The sequence below is a fragment of the Hypanus sabinus genome, unplaced genomic scaffold, assembly GCF_030144855.1.
Source record: "Hypanus sabinus isolate sHypSab1 unplaced genomic scaffold, sHypSab1.hap1 scaffold_543, whole genome shotgun sequence".
In the NCBI taxonomy this organism is placed as follows: domain Eukaryota; kingdom Metazoa; phylum Chordata; class Chondrichthyes; order Myliobatiformes; family Dasyatidae; genus Hypanus; species Hypanus sabinus.
In genome coordinates, this window is record NW_026781404.1 from 273,331 (window position 1) to 283,417 (window position 10,087).

The window sequence follows — 10,087 nt, forward strand, 5'->3', positions numbered from 1 at the left end:
AGTCCCCTACATTCCTCTACACAGTGGCTGCCCGATCTGCAAAGTATTTTTGGGGTTAGTTTGGATTGGCTGTAGTCTGGTCTGGTTTATAATGGTTCTGGATGGGATTGGTTGTGGTCACTCTGGGTTTGGATTGGCTGTGGTCACACTGGGTTTGGATCGGCTGTGGTCACACTGGGTTTGGATCGGCTGTGGTCACTCTGGGTTTGGGTTGGCTGTGGTCACTCTAGGTTTGGGTTGGCTGTGGTTACTCTGGGTTTGGATCGGCTGTGGTTACTCTGGGTTTGGATTGGCTGTGGTCAGACTGGGTTTGGATTGGCTGTGGTCGAGACATACACATTGGAACTGACACAATCCTGTGAGTACCGACACATATCAGGGAACTCGAATAAATACTGACATGATCCAGGGAACCAAAGATATACAGTAGGAACATGCTGGAAATATTAACAGAATACTGGGAGTATCTTATAAATATCTACATTCTCCCAGAAAACTCCATATGATTGCTGACAATTGTTCAAGGACAACCTATCAATACCAATAATCTTTCAGTGACTTTGTGTAAATACTGTGAAACACTCCAGGGAACACCCTGTGTGTACTGATACATCCTCCAGCATACCCGGTAAATACTAAACAACTCCTGAGAATATACACGCACTGCCCAGAACTCCAGGTAAATGCTGAACTAATCTATTTTTTAATTTTTAATCTATTCAATATATGTAATTGATTTACTTGTTCATTTATTATTATTCTTTTAATTTTATTTATTATTTTTCTCTCTCTGCTAGATTATGTATTGCACTGAACTGCTGCTGCTAAGTTAACAAATTTCATGTCACACGCCGGTGATAATAAACCTGATTCTGATTCTGAATTACTAAAACACTCCTGGCAACTCTGTATAAGTGCTGACAGACACCCAGGAACTCCCTAAACACAATGGAATTTTCCCAGTAGAGCAGAGGAAAAATATAAAAGTTCCCAGGAACAAGGTTGAAACACACAAAGGAACCCTCTGTAAATGCTGATAATGTTCATTGGGATTCCTTGAGATTGCTGGCAGCCTCTGGGGAACCCCCTTTAAATGTTGCTGTTCGTTTGTTACGAGCCATGTCGTATGACATCATTATTATCTGCCGTGTCATATGACATGGGTGATCATGGTCTTTCCATAACCATGATTGTTCTTGGCAAATTTTTCTACAGAGTGGTTTGTCCTTGCCTTCTTCTGGGTAAAGTCTTTACAAGACGGGTGACTCCCCATGGCCAACACTCATCAGAGATTGTCTGCCTGGAGTCAGTGGTCACATAACCAGGACTTGTGATCTGCACCGGCTGCTCGTACGACCATCCACCACCTGCTCCCATGGTTTCACATGGCCCTGATCAGGGTCTAAGCAGGTGCTACACCTTGCCCAAGGGTGACCTGCAGGCTAGCAGAGGGAAGGAGTGTCTTGCCTTTGGTAGAGACGTAAATGTCAGATTCCAGAAAATTCCCTACCAATGCTGGCAAGCTTCTTGGAAAACTGAATATGAAACCCCTTCCCCCCAAATGGTGAAAGTGACTAGGAATTACTTGTAAGCACTTGTTGGATCTTCCCACAAATGTTAGTAATAACCAGGAATTCTTCGTACACTCTAACAGGAAACCCTAGTAAATAGAGGCACATTCCTGCGAAATGACAATAAACATTAAAACATCCCCAGGAATTCCCTGTAAACACTGACACACTCCCTAGAACTCCATATAATTACTAGCACAAGTATTGAAAATAATATCACACATTCCAGATCTAAAACAGATCCAGTGACACAGTTATTACAACCACTGCCTCACAGTGCCAGAGGCCTGGGATATAGAGCTACAGTATATCGCAGAGAAAGAGACCCTTCAGCCCATCACATCTATTCTATATTAACCCTACCTATCTGCACTAACACCTCATCCCTTTGTCAAGTAATTCTCCGCTGACCTCACAAAACGCAATACCAACACTGAGTACCTCTTTATCTAGTCCCTCTACTTCTTGCAAGGGGACAGTCCCTCTCCACTCCCACCAGGGATGGTAGGAGACTTACAACTCAGCCTTTTTTGTTTCTGTTGTGACCTTCAATCTGTGGTTGACTCATCTCTGTTACTTCCTTATTTTTTCACAATGCTCGGTACATTCGGAACTTCCAGTCACGTATTCCTTTAGTAAGCACACTTCCTGTAGCCACGTATGTACATTGCAACATATTAGCTTAGCACTCCAGGATTTGTACAACTCCATTTTGTTACATCAAATGGTTAAAAAAAATCCAAAGTTCAATGCATATTTCCACACCTTTAAGCCCTGCCTCTACCACCTCCTCTGACACTTCATTCCAGGTAACGCTTTGTGTGCAAACTGTACCCCCTCATTTTCTTTTTAAACCTCATCCTTCTCACCTTCATCATATTTCTTCCAGTTTTACAGCCTTACCATGAGAGAAGGGTGGTTCGATGGAGATACATCTCTACCAAAGGATACATAGGATGCTCCTTTCCTCCGCTAGCCTGCAGGTCACCCTTGGGCAAGGTGTAACACCTGCTTAGACCCCCGGTCAGGGTCACATGAAACCATGGGAGCAGGTGGTGGATGGTTGTACAAGCAGCCAGTGCAGATCACAAGTCCTGGTTATGCGACCACTGACACCAGGCAGGCGACCTCTGAGAAGTATTGATAATGGCTGGGGGGTCACCCGTCTTGTAAAGATACTGCCCAGAAGAAGGCAATGGCAAACCACTTCTGTAGAAACATTTGTCAGGAACAATCATGGAAAGACCGTGATCACCCACATCGTACGACACAGCACATGAGGCGCGAACAAACCATGGGACAGTCATTGACTCTCTAAACTATCTATGATACATGACATTTCTTATACCTCTGTATTGTCACCATTCAGACCCTATTGATCCAGGGAAAACAATTCCAGTTTATCCAATCTTTCCTTGTAATCTAATTCCTCTTATCCAGGCAAGGTCCTTGTGAATCTTTTCTGCACCCACTCTGGCCTAATCTCATCCTTCCTGTAGCATGGCAACCAGAAGAGCGTGCAGTAGCATTTATTTTGAGAGGACTGAAATATAAAGGTAGGGTTCTTCTGTTGAGGCGCTAGAAGGCATTGGTCAGACTGCTCTTGGAGTATTGTGAACAATACAAACTGGAGATACTGGAGGAGCTCAGCAGGCCAGGCAGCATGTGTGGAAACGAGTGGAGCTGACGTTTCAGGCTGACACTCTTCGGCAAGGACTGGAGAAAAAAACAGACGCGGAGTCAGAGTAAGGAGGTGGGGGTGGGGAGGGGAAGAAGAACACAAGGCGATAGGTGGAACCTGGCGGAGGAGGGGTGAGGTAAAGAGCTGGGAGGTTGATTGGTGAAAGAGATACGGGGCTGGAGAAGAGGGAATCTGACAGGAGAGGACAGAAGGCCATGGAAGAAAGAAAAAGGTGGAGGAGCACCAGAGGGAGGTGATGGGCAGGTAAGGACGTGAGAGGGAAATGGGGATGGGGAATTCTGAAGGGGGGGGCACATTCTGGAAGTTCGAGAAATCGAAGTTCATGCCATCGGGTTGGAGGCTACCCAGACGGAATATAAGGTGTTGCTCCTGTGGCCTGAGTGTGGCCTCATCGCGACAGTAGAGGAGGCCGTGGGCTGACATGTCGGAATGGGGATGCGAAGTGGCATCAAAACGGGTGACCACCGGAAGATCCGGCTTGCTCTGGCGTATTGTGAGCAGCTTTGTGTCCCTTGTCTAGGAATGGATGTGCTGGCATTGGAGCAGGAACAGAGGTGGTCCACAGAAATGATCCAGGGAATGAAAGGGTTAATGTTTGAGGCGTATTTGAAGGCTCACTGGAGATTAGCAGAGTGAGTGGGAATCTCATTGAAAACCTCGGCAGAGCAGATGTGGAGAGGATGCTTCCAGTAGTGGGCGAGGCCAGGACCAAAGAGTACCGCCTCGGAATACAAGGACATCCCATTAGACCAGAGATGAGGAAGAACTTATTCAGCCAGAGAGTGGCGAATCTGTGGAATTCATTGCCACAGACAGTGGTGGAGGACAAGTCACTGGGTATACCTAACATGAAGGTTGATAGGTTCTTGATTGGTCAGGGCATCAAATGTCATGACGAGAAAGCAGGAGAATGGGGTTGAGAGGGAAAATAAAACAGCCGTGATGGAATGGCAGAAAATACTCGATGGGCCAAATGGCCTAATTAAGGCCTTATACAGTCTGTGAGGAACTGAAAATGGACAGACTTTCTGAAAACATGGTCACCAGAATTAGTTGACTTCTCCCTGAAAATTCCCTGGAATGCCAACACTAACATTCCCGTGGGAACAAATTGGAAATAATTTGCACCTTGCAAATATCTAAACATTCTAAATACTGGCACATACCCAGGGAATGCCAGTAATATTCCTGGGAATATTTCAGCATTTACTCAGCTGGGGGCTCCAAATCAATACCGACTGACACCCAGGTGATAACACACTCGGAGGAAAACCCAAGCCATCTATAACAAAGTAATTGATACTAAATTCCGATAATTAGCTCCCCTGCTCCATTTGTCTCTTTTTCTACTCCCCATTTTAGCCCCCCTCTCAACCTTTCTCTTTTCCCCTGCCCATCACCTCCCTTGGATTCCCCCACTCCGTCCCTTTCTCCCATAGTCCACTCTCCTCTCCCTCCAGCTTCAAACGTTTACCTTGCCCACCAATCACCTCAACACTTCTTACTTCACCCTCGCATCCCCACCAACCTACCTCCCCCGTCACCTGGCCTGTACTCCTCCCGCTCCCCCTCCCCCCACACCTTCTTATTCTGGCTTCTTCCTTCTCAGTCCCAGTGAAGGCTCTCGGCCAAAATCCTTGAGTGCTTATTGTCTTGCTGCCTGGCTTGCTGAGTTCCTCCAGTATTTTGAGCTTGCTCCTGTACGATCAGGGCTTCCCAATCTGGGATCTGCAGACCTCGAGGTAGGGGTCCATGGCATATGAAGAAAGCCTGTGAACCCAATCACATCCAACGGAGAACACGATTACACTCATTTACCCCAACGGCCATTTGAAAAGTGCCCAAGAACTCCCTGTAAGTTCAGACAAGCCAGTCTGAGTTTATACTGACAAACTCCTGGAATTTCCAAATAAATACTGATTCCTTCCCAAAGTCGTCCTCTACAACTGAACACTCCCTCGGCGACACTGTAGCGTAGACACTCTTTCACCTTGAGCCAACTGAGTTCAGAGTTCAATACTCATTTTCTGCAAGGAGTTGGTGCAGCCTCCCCATGGAGAAATGTGTGGGTTTTCTCCAGCTGACCTGGTTTCCTCCTACTATTCTTCAAGGAATGCGTTGGAAATATTTGCACGTTGCAAATATCTACACTTTCTAAATACTGGCTCATACCCAGGGAATGCCGGTAATATTCCTGGGAATATTTCAGCATTTACTACAGTTAGTAAATTGTCCCGCGTTTGGGCTAGGGAGCAGCAGCGGGAAAAGGGTGCGCGGTTTCAAGTTCCTGAGCGTCAACAACTCTAAAGATCTGTCCTGGGTCCAAGATATTGATGCAGTTAAGACACGACAGCCGCTATATTTCGTTTGGAGTTTGAGGAGGTTTGGTACATCACCAAAGGGTCTCGCAAATTTCTACAGATGTACTATGGAGACCATTCTAACCGGACGCATCACACACGCCTGGAGTGGAAACACCAATGCACAGGACAGGGAAAAGCTTCAGCTCAGGCAGATCCACCTCCTTATCCGTGAGTTCCGCATGTGCGGCTCCAACCAACCACGGGTAGGGAAAACCGGGAAGTTCGCCTCGTGTCTCGCTCGTTTGCTACTTGTGTTGTGAGTGAGAAGAAGGAGGTTAAGGCTAGTAAGGGATGGCTGGCTAACTATGTAAAGCGCTACAGCCTCAAGAACTTAAAGATCCCGGGAGAATCGAGACCGGCTGATGCCACGGCAGCGTCAGCGTTCCCAGAAGAGCTACAACGGTTGCGTCTGTACTGAACACGTACAGACATTTTTTCTTGTCATTATTCCCTAAACAATGCAGTATAGCAACTATTTACATAGCATTTACATTGTATTAGGTATTATAAGTAATCTAGAGATGATTTAAAGTATACAGGAGGATGTGCGTAGGTTATATGCAAATACTACGCCATTTTATATAAGGGACTTGAGCATCTGCATTTTTTTGGTATCCGCTGGGGGGTCCCGGAACCAATCCCCCACGGATAAGGAGGGCCGATTGTAGTCTCCCCGCCACTGAGGACATCCAAGTTCTAAGAACTCCCCCAAATTTTAAGAACTTCCTACAGAGGCACGATTGAGAGCATTCTGACTGGCTGCATCACTGCCTGGTACGGGAACTGTACCCTCCCTCAATCGCAGGGCTCTGCAGAGAGTGGTGCGGACAGCCCAGCGCATCTGTAGTTGTGAACTTCCCACAATTCAGGACACTTACAAAGACAGATGCGTAAAAAGGGCCTGAGGGACCATTGGGGACCTGAGTCACCCCGACCACAAACTGTTTCAGCTGCTACCATCTGGGAAACAGTACTGCAGCACAAAAGCCAGGACTGACAGGCTTCCACCAGGCCATCAGACTGATTAATACATGGTGATGTAACTGTATTTCTATATTATATTGACTATCCTGTTGTATATAATGTTTATTATAAATTACTATGATTGCACATTTGAACGGAGGCGTAACGTAGAGATTTTTACTCTTCATGTATATGAAGGATGTAAATAATAAAGTCAAGTCAATTCAATTCATCTTCAATAAGTGACGCCTGAAGAGGGTGGACCCTCACCATCCAGGATGTGCCCTTTTCTCATCAGCGAGGAGCCTGAAAGGAGTCTCTGAACGTTTTAGAAACACCTTCTTCTCTTCGGCCGTCAGATTTCTGAACGGACTTCATAATTCCGTGAACACCCCCTCACTTTTTACTCTTTTTTGCATTACTCATAAACAGGAGAAAGTCTGCCGATGCCGGAAATCCGGAGCAACACATGGGAGGAGCTGGAGGAACTCAGCAGCTCAGGCAGCGTCTATAGAGATGACCTTTCAGGCCATGGCCCTTTAAAAAAAAATGTCTTATTGTTAGTTATGTTAATTTTTAAAATGCATTTCAATGTATTGCTGCTGCAACGTAACAAATTTCACGACCTATGTCAGTGATAGTAAACCTGATTCTGATTCTGAACACCCAGTGGATACTGACACACGCCCGGGAACTCCCTGTAAATGCTGGCATATTCCCAGGAATCTGTGAACACAGACACAGACACACACACACACACATACACACACAGACACAGACACACACACACACACACACACACACACACACACACACACACACACACACACACACACACACACAGGGGGTAGTTTCCTGTAATTAATACCTCACCCTGTAAATACTGACAGAGTGCCAGATATTCCCAGGAAATGTGAGACCATGCCACAGATACTGACACACTCCTGGGAACGCTCTAGAAATACGGACAAATTCTATACACACTGATGCACCCACGTGATCTCCGATTAATAATGAAACACTCCCAGGAATTCCCAATAAAATGACACACTCCCAGGGACTTCCTCTAAGTGCTGACACTGATAGTGGTAAACACTAACACACTCCCGTGCAAATATTGACGCTCCTCCCTGGAGCTCTCAGTGAAACCCAAAACACTCCCAAACGTGCCCTGTAATTACTGACAGGCACCGGGGAACTCCCTGCAAACACTGCCACGTCCCCCAGACTCTCCCTATAAGTACCGACAGTCGCCTGGGGACTCTTTGTAAGTACTGGTGCATGCTCGGATACTCCAAAGAAATTACGACACGTGCACAAAGATCTTTAATAAATATCAACACACTGCTAAGTCCCAACACATTCCAAGAACTTCCTCCATACCCTGAAATGTCTGGGAATTCCCTGAGTATATTGAAGTAGCCATAGAACACTGCAGCACAGAATCAGGCCCTTCAGCCCATTTAGTCTGTGCTGAACTATTATAATGCCTAGTCCCATTGATTTGCACCAGGACCATAGCCCTTCACACCCTTCCCATCCAAACTTCTCTTAAATGTTGAAATTTAATCCAAATGTTGGAAGACATTGAGTTATAGTAAAGTACAGCACAGAAACAGGCCCTTTGGCCCATCTAGTCCACAGCCTACTTCCCGTTGATCGACCTGCACCAGGACCACAGCGCTCCATACCCCTTCCATCCATGTATCTATCCAAACTTCTCTTAAACGTTGATATTGAGCTTGCATGCACCACTTGTGCTGGCAGCTCAGTCCACCCTCTCACTACCCTCTGAGTGAAGAGGCTTCCTCTCGTGTGCCCCTTAAATTTTTCACCTTTCACCCTTAACCCTTGACCTTTGGTTGTAGTCCCACCCAACCTCAGTGGAAAAAACCAACTTGCATTTACCCATCTATCCCTCTCATAATTTTGTATTCCTCGATGAAATCTCCTCTCCATCTTCTACATTCCAAGAAATAAGGACCTAACCTATCCAATCTTTTCATACAACTCAGATCCTCCATTCACGGCAACACCCTGGTGAATTTTCTCTGCGATCTTTCAATTTTATCTCAAAGTTAAAGTCAAAGTCAAAGTAAAATTTATTATCAGAGTACATGCATGTCACCACATACAACCCTGAGATCCTTTTTCCTGTGGGCATACATCTTTCCTGTAGTTAGATGACCAAAACCGCACTCAATATTCCAAATTAGGCCCCACCAATATCTGATACAACTTCAGGCCCTGGGAATATCTATAAATTTGAGCACACGCCTGGGAATTTGCAGCAAATAGTAATGCACCCCTGGATATTTAATGTAGAGAGATTTACTTTAAAGATTATCTTTATTGCCACATGTATGTAGAAACATCCAGCGTAACAGGCCATATTTGCCAATGGCCAACAATGTCCGAGGATGTGCTGGGGGTGGCCCAAGAATTTCACCATGCTTCCGGAGCTAACATATCATCCCCACAGCTTACTGACCTTATCCCACATGTGCTTGGAACAGGAGATGAAAACAGGGCACTCAGGGGAAACCCGCACAGTCATGGGGAGAACATACAGACAACAGCAGGTATTGAACCCTGAGCGCTGGCTCTGTAAAGCGTTGCACTATCCCGTACGTCACCGAGCTGCCCCTATCCCAATATACTGGTAGATCCCAAGATATTCCTTGGAACACTCCGGAAGTATTGATTTCTTTTCAGGCATCCCTAAAAAGACAAAAGCACTTCCGGGACATAGCGTTCTAAGGCCAGACACAATTAAGCAGGGTCTTCTGCCATCCCAATCATCACAAACGTATTTTTGATAAGCCTGCACTGTATAATCCATTTTATTCCTACCTTCTCACCAATATCATCATCATCATGTCCCATGCAGTATGACGTGAACAATCAGCGTCTTTCCACGACCATGATTGTTGTTGGCTAAATTTTCTACAGAAGTGGTTTGCCATTGCCCTCTTCTGGGCAGTGTCTTTACAAGACGGGTGACCCCCGGCCATTATCAATACTTATTTTATGTATGTTTTTATTTATTTTGTTTGTTTGTTTGTTCATTTATTGAGATACATACCCTTCCAGCCCTTTGAAGCATTCCACCCAGCAATCCCCAAATTTACTCCTAGCCTAATCATGGGACAATTTATGATGACCAATTAACCTACCGTGGGGTACATCTTTGGACGATGGGAAGAATCCGGAGCACCCAGAGGAAACTCGCATGGTCATGGGCAGACCGTACAGACTCCTTACAGGCAGCGGCGGGAATTGAACCCCAGTCAACTGTACTGTAAAGCATTTTGCTAACTGCTACGCTACCGTATCACCCCACTCTTCAGAGATTGTCCGCCAGTCATCAGTGGTCACATAACCGGGGCTTGTGATCTGCACCGGCTGCTCATATGACCGTCCATTACGGCTTCATGTGACCCTGATCGGGTGCTAAGCAGGTGCTACTCCTTGCCCAAGGGTGACCT

The 10,087-nt window shown here is 45.9% G+C and overlaps 1 protein-coding gene across 1 annotated transcript in view; it reads right to left on the reverse strand.

The window, feature by feature from the left end:
* LOC132389351 (neuronal PAS domain-containing protein 1-like) overlaps positions 1 to 6,968 on the reverse strand; it is a 210,767-nt gene extending 203,799 nt beyond the window's left edge. The window contains exon 1 of the mRNA XM_059961864.1: positions 6,870 to 6,968. The gene's annotated coding sequence lies outside the window, so the exon portion shown is untranslated. The remainder of the gene's footprint in view (positions 1 to 6,869) is intronic.
* Between the last annotated feature and the right edge of the window lie 3,119 nt (positions 6,969 to 10,087).